The sequence below is a fragment of the Malus sylvestris genome, chromosome 13 (genome assembly GCF_916048215.2).
Source record: "Malus sylvestris chromosome 13, drMalSylv7.2, whole genome shotgun sequence".
NCBI lineage: Eukaryota > Viridiplantae > Streptophyta > Magnoliopsida > Rosales > Rosaceae > Malus > Malus sylvestris.
Window position 1 is genome coordinate 21,945,620 of NC_062272.1, and position 11,096 is coordinate 21,956,715.

An 11,096-nucleotide genomic window follows, 5' to 3' on the forward strand; every position below is an offset into this window, starting at 1 on the left:
GATCATTGGGGTTGTAGTGACAGCGCAAAGGGTGTGTATATCCTTTGCAGCCCAACTAAATTAATGCTTTCTAGGCAACGCCGCCCAATCTTGGTCCATAGATTCCCTTGGGAATAGGGTAGGATAGGAGTTGCTCTTATGGTTTTATTTGACATGGTACTAAATTACTTTAGTTATTGCTGGGTTCTCATTTGTTGATAACTTTATCACTTTGAGTTTTATCTTTTCTGCTCCTATACTAACAGTTTGGTTTGCAGTAAATGTTAAGAACAATTAAGAGCATTGTTCGATTACAGTAAAGGAAGAATATTTGTGGTTAAAACTCATGAAATGTTCACATGCTTTTCCAAATAAGGGGATGTATAAATTGTTGGTAGTTTTAATCATTGTATGGCATCATATAGATCAGGCCATATTCTTGTCCAAAGACTTGTAATAATTGCATGATAAGATCCTAGAATGATGGCTATACAATGAAGGTCAATGGCAGTTTATATCTCTTTCCCAAAGGTGTGATGCATTTATCAATCACTAATGGTTGTTTCAAGTTTTTCATGTCTTTGACAGCCAAAAATTTTATTCACGACAGGAAAAGGAAAGACAAAGGCTCTTCTTGATGGGTGTAGAGGTCGTGTACATCTAGGCGCACCAGATGATGCCACACCCACTTCCGCATTCACTCCATCTCCCGTTCTCGATCTCCAGACTTTTGGTATTTGAGTTTACAAACTAATACCAAATATGTGGGTGATACCTTATTTGATTTGTTATTATTGTCACTGATAGTGTTAATTAGTGAGCCATAGATTTTGATATATTTGGGAGTCATTTAATTTGATTGGCATCTGAATTTTGATGGAATCAACCTATCACTATTTTGGTTTAATCTGATCCAAAACCCCTTAGTTTTCTTGTTATAAAGTTATCAATTGCTCAAAAATTGTGTGCGCGAGTAATTTAAAGGAAAATAGAAATACTTGATATAAGATTGCAATGCATGTAATTGATTCATCTATGGGAGTAAGAACCATCCATGTTATTTCTATATGTGATCGGTGCCCGACAAAACCCTTACAAAGTAGCCAGGTTGCCTTCGGTTTTGAATGTCATTCCTGGAAAGAATCAGAAATTGTGCTTAATTTATTTTTACCTGTTTTGTTGATATTACTGTGAAATAAAGCATTACGTTTATAAGCGATGGGTTTTCACTTTTCATGTGTGTTTTCAATTATCGGCTGCCCAATGCCTAGTACTTAATCAAGGATTGTAATGGGTCGCTGATATGACCTTTATTTTGTTAAAGTTGTGGAATATTGCTATCCCAATCAATCCAAGCCTGTTAATTATGTTATAAGGTACACAATCCAACTTAAAAGAACCACCCATGTGGTTTAATCACAGCAGAGGGAACCATTGTAAGATGTCAATGGTCCTTGTTTCTTTCATGTGATTATAATTGTTCACATTAATGCTTTTCTTGATAAGTCGTATTCATGTGATTATAACTAAGGATGTAACATCTGGAACAAATAATCATGTTACTTTAACCATGGACAAATGTTTATTAAATCTTCACCAAAGTGAGATTTTATGGAAATTTTGGTCTAGGTGTTGTGCTCTGTTTGGCAGCATATAGGATGGTAGAAGAGGTTACATTGCATTCTTGTGCCGAAAGCATTCAAGAAGAGAGGAAGCTAATTGGTGCTCTAGGCCATCAAAAAATGGTATCTTCAATTTTCTCCTTCAGTCAACATGTTTATGCGTCTATAAGCGTATGAACAAGCATATATATAAATATGTATGAACAAATCATGTAGTCAACTGGGTTCTCTTCAATTTCACTGATTTGTGATTTGTTAAGTTGCAGTATAAATATTATGGGTTATTTGCAAATTCTAGTTTAAAACTTTTGATACATTTGAGTGAATGCTGAGGTTTTTGGATATAGATGCATGAATTTGTCAAAGTCTTAGATGAGGTGCATTTTACGTGTGAGTTAATTGGTATTTAATCCTCTGTATCCCATCAAACCCAACTGCCAATCAAATAAAATTACACAAAAAACTAAAACTAAAACCTCGCGGATTCAAATAAGACAGTGTAACTCACAGAATGTACAAACACATTTCATTCCACAAAAGGTTTGAATGTCATCACTACCTCCCCATCCAAAGTTTTTATTAAATCTTTGTAAATTCGAATTAATTTTTCTGCCTCATTCGAAAACCATCAATGACCGCCCAATTCCAACCTTGACTTTCACCTCACTTGAAAATGTTGGACAGACCATACCAATCACAAAACATGTCCACTCCATAAAATCTTTATAAATGGGCTACATAGGACGAAACAATCTAAACAACAGAACATTGAGTTGCCTAGGCTCCACTCCAAACTCAAAAGTTTGTCTAAAAGACTAAATTTAGATTTATTTTCTAACAATTTTCTTGTAAACAAATTACCAAAGGCGCTTGAATTCGACACACCTCGCTGTACGTGGGGTTCTAATGGAATGAGCAACACTCAATCAGAAACTAAATGTTTTTCTCCTAGGGGTCCCAGAGAGTCCAATAGAACCAAAACTCAGCATGGTTTTGACTATGAAAAGAACGAAGGTGAATCTCCTTTACATCCTTGTCTAGGCAGTGTTCTAATAAATCAGAGAATGTTAATTCTGAAACTAAACATGTTTCTCCTAAGAATCTCAGAGAGTCCAATATAACCAAAAGTAAAGATGCTTATAGAAGTGAAAAAAAGGGAATCGAATCTCCTGTGCATCCTCGGTCAATTTGGGTTTGTAATGGATTAGAGAATACATGTTTTTCTTCTAATGACCCTAAACCCTAAGCCGAACCAAATAAAATTATAGAAAATTAAACATAAAAAAAACTCCAATTTCCATTGATCCAAATAAGAAAGGAAAATAGAATCAAACAAAAGTGGAGCCTCAGAGAACATACCCAAACCAATAGTGGTGTTCCAACCCTTGCGATTTCACAAACTTCTCACTGGAGGAAGGGAAACACAAAATACACCATATCCTACAAATTCTGAACAAAACACTACAACTCACCACAACACGAAATTGTTAGGGTTTCCTCCAAACAACACAAATTAGAACCAAAAACTTACATACAGCTGTTTCAGAACATATCTGAGTTAAATTCGATTTCTTGGACAACAATCTCAAACCGCACTACTGCTAAACCGACAAAAATTCGCCGGAAAGCTAGTCCCAACTCCGGGATCACCAATGATAATAGAGACCAACACCCTGAAATTATTTCCCCCGACGATCACAAAATGAGGCTAAAACAATGTAACCCAATTTTTTACCCAGAAAAACAGAGGATCGAACATAGAGAGAGCGAGACGAAGACGGGGAGAAGCAAAAGCTTGCAAGAGACAACAGACAAACAGAAAGGTAAAGTGAAGAAAATGGAATCGAAGCACACAAAAAAAGTAGGGTAAATGACAAAAAACTACCTTAACTATTGGTGTCAGGACATTTTCATACCTCATCTTTTAAAGTTGACAATGTCATATCTCATCTTACGAATTTGTGCCAATGTTATACCTTCCGTTAATTGGTCGTGAATTTTTCAGTTAAATGCTGACGTGACTTGATTTGGGGCCCATTTTCTATTAAAAATTTTAAAAATTATTATTAAAAATTTATTTAATATTTTTTAAATATTCAAATAATAAATAAAAGTAAAAAATAAAAAAACTCAAGTCAATTCGTTCCTCCCCCTCTCTTTCCCTATCTTCCTGCAACCCAGAAAGAAAAAGAGAAAAAAAAAAGAAAAAAAAAAGAAAGAAACCCAGAACCCCAACCCCACCTCCCCCGCAACCCCCCCATTCTCCCTCCTCCCACCCACCTCCCTCTCCTCCACTCTCTTCACCTTCCCTCCCATTCAAAATTTAACAAACAAAAGCAAACCCTTGCGCACAATATTTGGCTTGTAGTAGAAGCTCCGGTGCGAAGAGGAGGAAGAGGTCGGGCCGGGGTTGGAGCTCGGGTTCGGGTTAGGATTCGAATCCTTACTGAAGGAATCAAGATCATCGCTGGATCTCAACCTCTTCATTTCTCCCACAAATTAAAAATTGAATCATAAAAAAAAAAAAAAAATTGAAGAGCTACCGCCTACGATGTTGTATGTGAGGTGAAGGGGTGAGGGCTTTTGCCCATAAGGGAGGTCAAATTGATGGGGATTTCGACGGAAGCTGTTTGGAAAGAGAGCTGGGGTTGCAGAGAGAGGGGATAGACGGCGGAGGAAGGACGGTTTGGGAAGAGAGGGAGGTGGGGAAGGGTCGGATGCAGAGAAGAGAGTGAGGCGAGAGAGAGATTTAATATAAAAAAATTTTAAAATTTTAATTATTAAAAATATATTTAATAATTTTTTAATCCTGGATTAGTAAGTGGATCCCGCAGGTAGCCACGTCAGCACTTAACAGAAAAATTAACAGAAAAACTGACAGAGGTATGACATTGGCACAAATTCGTAAGATGAGGTATGACATTGTCATTTTAAAAAAATTAGGTATGAAAGTGTCGTGATATCAATAGTTGAGGTAGTTTTTTGTAATTTACCCAAGAATTTGGGAAATTTTGAAAAAAGCTTAACAACCAAAATTTTAACACATTGCACGACGCATGTATACATTAAGACGTTGCACAAAGTTGTTTTGAGCAACGACCCCATTGTGGCATCGCGTAAAGTTGTTTTGCACAACAACCCCATCGTGGCGTCGTGCAAGTTATATTTAAAAAAAATATTATAAAATTTACTGAAAATTTGACTTTACTCCATTCAAATTCTTTTTTTTTTCATAAAACCCACAATAATATATTTTTCTAACAAAAATCCGATCCGAACTACAATAATAAATTTAAAGCTACTTAATAAATATACATACCATTTAATTTCTTAAGTGTTATACGTTCAAAATAAATAAATTTAAGTCTACTTAATAAATATATATACCATTTTACTTGATAGGATACGCATTCTGCAAAACTAGTATCAACGATCCAACCGTCAAACTTGTTTGTATATACTTCAAGATCACATATGCCAAAAATCGCAACAAATAAACATTCAGAGATCAAGTAACGGGACAAAACTTTTCGACGGTTATAAACGAAAAATCATGATTTAATGGTAGTTTTAACTTCGATTTTGATGATTTTTTACAGCTACACTCATTGATCCTATATGAATACAATAAACTAATTCGATCGTCAATTTAAAATATTTACACTAATGGATACCACAAAATCATATGTTATACTTAATGAAAGTATAAATAAGCTCCAAGTGTTAGGGAATCTATTGTTTTGATGGGATACGCATTCTACGAAACTAGTTATTTTCAACGGTTATAAACGAAAAATCACGATTTAACGGTAGTTTTAACTCCGATTTTGATGATTTTACACTCATTGATCTTATATGAATACAATAAACTAATTTGATCGTCAATTTAAAATATTTACCCTAGTGGATACCACAAAATCTTATGTTATACTTAATGAAAGTATAAATAAACTCCAAGTGTTAGTGAATCTATTGTTTTGATGCGATACACATTCTACGAAACTAGTTTCAACGATCCAACTATCAAACTTGTTTGTATATACTTCAAGATTGCATACACCAAAAATCGCAACAAACAAACATTCAGAGATCAAGTAATGGGCCAAAACTTTTTCAACGGTTATAAACGAAAAATCACGATTTAACGATAGTTTTAACTCCAATTTTGATGAATTTTTACAGCTACACTCCTTGATCCTATATGAATACAATAAACTAATTCGATCGTCAATTTAAAATATTTACACTGGTGAATACCATAAAATCTTATGTTATACTTAATGAAAGTATAAATAAACTTCAAGTGTTAGTAAATCTATTGTTTTGATGGGATACGCATTCTACGAAACTAGTTTCAACGATCCAACCGTCAAACATGTTTATATATACTTCGAGATCGCATACGCCAAAAATTGCAACAAACAAACATTCAGAAATCAAGTAACGGGACAAAACTTTTCGACGATTATAAACGAAAAATCACGATTTAACGGTAGTTTTAACTTCGATTTTGATTATTTTTTTACAGCTACACTCCTTGATCCTATATGAATACAATAAACTAATTCGATCATCCATTTAAAATATTTACACTAGTGGATACCACAAAATCTTATGTTATACTTAATGAAAGTATAAATAAACTTCAAATGTTAGTGAATCTATTGTTTTGATGGGATACAAATTGTATGAAACTAATTTCAACGATCCAACCGTCAAACTTGTTTGTAGATACTTCGAGATCGTATACGCCAAAAATTGCAACAAACAAACATTCAGAAATCAAGTAACGAGACAAAACTTTTCGACGGTTATAAACAAAAAAATCACGATTTAACGATTATTTTAACTTCGATTTTGATGATTTTTTACAACTACACTCCTTGATCATATATGAATACAATGAACTAATTCGATCGTCAATTTAAAAAATTTACACAAGTGGACCACAAAAACCCTTTGCGCAACGCACTTTGTTCGTTGTGCAAACACCCTTTGCATGACACATTGGTGGTGCGTCACGCAAAGTATGTTTGCACGGCAAATGCACACTTTCGTCTCACAATGTTGGGAAAAAAGGCAATGGAACCCTTAGTTTGGCTCCAAAAACTTGGGCGACGTATATATCGTGTCGCGCGAAACTGTTTTGCACGACGAATGTACACCTTCATTGCGCAAAACAATTTTGCACGACGGCAGTCTTCGTTGCACAAAGTCTCGTCGTGCAAAATGTCCTTGCGTAACGCTTAGTTGTCAACGTTGCACAAACTGACCTTGCACAACGCAATTTGCTTAGTTGTGCAAGTATGTTTTTGTACTAGTGATGGGGAGACATGGCAATTTACTTCATTCACTCTCAACCACAAAAACACAAAAAATGTTGAGTGCATTCCGAATTTGTGTGCCTCAACACCAGACAAGAAAATTAGATTTTAAAGTCGTTGCGAAGGCATACATCCATTTCTAAGCTACTCCAATCTGCACCAAAGTAATCAAGCGATAAATTTGGTAATTAATCTTTAATATTAGAAAGGCAGAAGGAGAGTTTGGTGTCTCAAGGCTTCACCAAAAAAAATTGGACTATAAAGCCCCTAAAAAAAATTAAAACTGCTGTGAAAAATGGATTCATAATCCACATAGGTATTTTTGTCTGCAAGTAATTAGAATACAACCTAATAAATAAGAGAATTACAAACTTAAAAAATTACAGGAAAAAGAGAGAGAACTGTCAGGGAAACCAACCTACCCACATCTATCTTCCACAACCCCTGTTGAAGATCAACACCAGCCCAATTGGTGTTTGTGTTGAAGTGTAATCTTGCCTTGGCCCAAGATGGATCCAGCCTATGGACAAAGAAAGATCCATACACATGCTAGAGAATTCTAGCAAAGTTCAAGTTGGTGGAAGAGTCTAGAAAAATGGTGAGGTTTCTACCAACATGCAAGATTAGTAGTTAGTAGAATTATCTAGATATCTCTAGCATGATGATTACATGCTTCTCCAAGGTTCCATCCATGCCTATAAAAGGAGAAGGCATCCACACCATTTGTATCAATCAAGCAACCAACCAACCAACCAACCAAGTGAGAGTGAGAAGTAAGAGTAGCCTTGTGAGGAGTGTGAGTGATCTAGAGTTTGTCTCTAGAAAGTGAGTGAGTGTCATTGCTTCTAAAATGTGTCTTTGAGTGTTTTGAGTGTTGTAATATTTTATGAGTGTAATACAAGTAATTTGTTTACTTGTTTTGTCTCTCCAACACTTGTGTTAGAGTTGTGTACTCTAAGTTCTTCCCAACAACCCCATTTTCTGATCAAACTTCTTCCTCACACGATCGACCAAATGTGATATGACACGTGGTGCAGAAGTGTAAACGGAGGAGGAAAAAACCCGAACGTCTAAGGAAACAGTTTCGCAGAAGGGGAAATCCAAACAGTATATATTGATTGCTAAACCGGAAGGGGAGAAATAAAAATGGGGTTTTCTAAATTTTGTTTGGAGTTTAATAGAAAGTACTTTTTTTATTAGTCTATATATCATAGTACTCTGAAACTTTTCTGCAAAACTTTTGTTTCTTGCGCACAAGTTGAGGCTCGATCACCTTGACTGCAGCTTTCATGGCCATACAGGTAGGTGTACTTTTTGCTCCAAAACTTGATCTTTTGTTTAAATTTACAAACTTTGATCGGTTTTTGGTAAAGGGTTTAGTAAAGAAAGCGTTTTTATTTGGTTTGTGTGATGTAGATTTTGGAGTTCGTCCGAAATAGGGAAAAATTTGTGGCGGAATAAGGATTGGGACTACAAAGTAGAAGAAAATGAAAATTTTCTTGCGCTCTATGATTGGTTGCTTTCTGCTGGGTGCATGTGATTCACATAGGGTAAGAAAATTTGGTAATTTAATTTTTTTTTAATATTTTGGTAATCAATATTTTGCATTAATTTCAACCGTTTCACATTGTGTGTGGATTATCATCCCTTTCTGAAGTCAACAAGCACAAGGGCATAATTGGAAATTTGTACAATTAGCCTACATTTCATATTCAGAAGGTTAGTTGGTGAGTTTCGTACTGAGTTTGGACTTTAACCCTAATGCCTTTTTTTTACTGATTCATTTCATTAAACAAAACAAAATTCAATGTGGTTGATATTGCAGTGCACTCATATTTGTCTTACAAAATCTAATTAGTTTTTCTTCCTCAAGGTAACAACCTTCTATTGACATTTTTGATATATGATGTATGGGTTTAAGGTACAGTCAGATTGGTTGAATACACTTTGGCAACCTTAAATCAAATTACTTAATTGCACCATTATTAGTGGTAGGAGCCTAGGAGTTATATGTGCATTTACTATATACAAAATCAAAGCATGCATTTTCAATTGAATCAGGAGATCAAAGCATGCATTTTTACCAATTTTCTTTGTTCTTTGCAGATTTGTAAATAAGGATTAGGACTACAAAGTGGAAGCTCTGAAAAATTTCTTTGTTGAAAAGGATTACAGGTTATTAAAGTTTCTGAAGGTGTCATTTGCTTTGAAATTCAAGCTGCCTCGCCGGTTCAAGCGGGTATATATTGATGTCTTCATGTTTCATGAATATTGTGTGCTGTTAAAAGATAGAGAGCATCTAGAGAGCTAGGGAAAATCCCCAAATCCAATATTGATTTTGCACTCTTTTTATTTTCTTTGTTCTTTGTAGATTTGTCAATAAGGATTGGGACTACAAAGTGGAAGTTCTGAAAAATTTCTTGATCGAAAAGGATGATAGATTAGTGAAGGTGTACTCCATTATGAAATTTCTATTCAATGCCCTGCTTAATTATTAATGAATTCGTTTGTAAAATTCATATGATGTATGATTATTTGTGTACTAATTATTAAAAGAGTACTATCTTTCTCAATTTTATTACTTTTTTTTTTTTTACATATTCTAGATAAAATACTTTAAATTCATGCCTGTATTATTAGAGATGATAATCGCCTTTATTTTATGTTTCTATACATGGAACCAATCCTCGCATATAAAAAATAAGGAAAACTAATGAAAAGAACTTGAAAACTTTGAGTTTTAATAATAAAGACAAAATAAAGGGTAAAGTGAATAGTACCATGATTAACTTTTTAGTGTAAAAATGTGGTTTTTCGTTAAAGTGAACAATACCAGGAGCTTTTTATTAAAGTTCCCTGTAAGTTGCGCGTAGCACGCTGTGATTAAAAAAATGTATTTCGCACGCGCATGAGCGCGTGCAAAAAAGCTAGTATAAATAAATTCTACAACTACAACTGTGCAATCCATATGAAAACGATAAGTAATCAGCCGATAAATGTGGTTATTAACATAAAAAAATTATTATTAAAATGAGTTGGCATGCAGTGGTGTAAGGACCTGTTTGTTTGCCCATGCTAGCCTTTATTGGACTAGCTTAACTAGGATTACTAGTTCGTGTTTGGTGCAAGTAAGGGCTGGGTTTAATGAGATTAAGTTGGACTCATGTGGACTAAATGCTTCACTAGACGCTCTTAGTGAGACTCCCTGAAAAGTATAGGATTGCTAAACCCGTCTCCAGCACCAGTGTGTTTTCATGCCTACGTCGTCATCTATAACTTCAATCCCCACCCAGGTCTCTGCGTCGTCATTTCTTTAAGCCCAGTTACATGCACCTGTTGCATTATCAGTGGCACCTCCACTCCAAGCCGTTCGAGGTCTTGATTCCGGAGGAATCGTCGGTTTGCTCAATTGATTGACTTGTCTGGCTCGGAGTCTGAGGGGAGGAGGATTTCGTCTGAGAATGATCTCAATGAAAAATATAGAATTTTTTTTTTCCGGACTGTGCGAAGAAGAGAAAGGAAATGAAAAGAAGATAACAGAAAAGGAAAGGTAGAGAGGGGAGGGAATGAACTTAAAATGATAAAAAAATTATTTAGATTTTGAAAATAATTTTAGTCCAACACTGTAACTAATTTTCCATTATTCTTATACTAAGTTTTTAAAGTGAGTCCAATCCGAGATAATCCGGTGTAACCAACGCACCTTAAACAGTCTTAACATTCCATCAGTCCTCAATAAATTGACTAACAAACCCTAGAAAACATTCATACGAAAAACAAGACAAATTAAAGATGAAGATTATTATTTCCCTTTCTTCGTTGGTATTACGTACTGTCCATTTTTTTGCTCGTTCCTAACTGTGATGCTGCATAGCGTTGTACTCGCGTTCAGATCAGCAATAATATGACCAACGCAATCCTCATCATACACATTGCAAGTCTGCGGACGACGATTTGGGAGTCCATCTGCTTCACCATCAGGAGTTCTACAGATGGGACATCAAGATGAACCATTTTTTGAGTACACAATTTTGGTGCAGCTCTCAGTGGCCTGGCCAGTTTCACTATCTCGACGTTTACATAGAAGAGAGATAAATGCAGAGATTGTCAATGGTTGATATGTGATAACGCCCGGTCTAAGCAGGTACAAGAAGATTACTATAGTTTATGA

At 35.2% G+C, this 11,096-nt stretch overlaps 1 long non-coding RNA gene across 1 annotated transcript; it reads left to right on the plus strand.

Moving 5' to 3' along the window:
* Positions 1 to 7,375: 7,375 nt before the first annotated feature.
* LOC126597185 (uncharacterized) lies at positions 7,376 to 9,503 on the plus strand. Its single transcript, XR_007614172.1, has 5 exons — positions 7,376 to 8,226; positions 8,342 to 8,475; positions 8,583 to 8,652; positions 9,032 to 9,164; positions 9,297 to 9,503. It is a non-coding gene; the product is annotated as an uncharacterized LOC126597185 (long non-coding RNA).
* Positions 9,504 to 11,096: the final 1,593 nt, after the last annotated feature.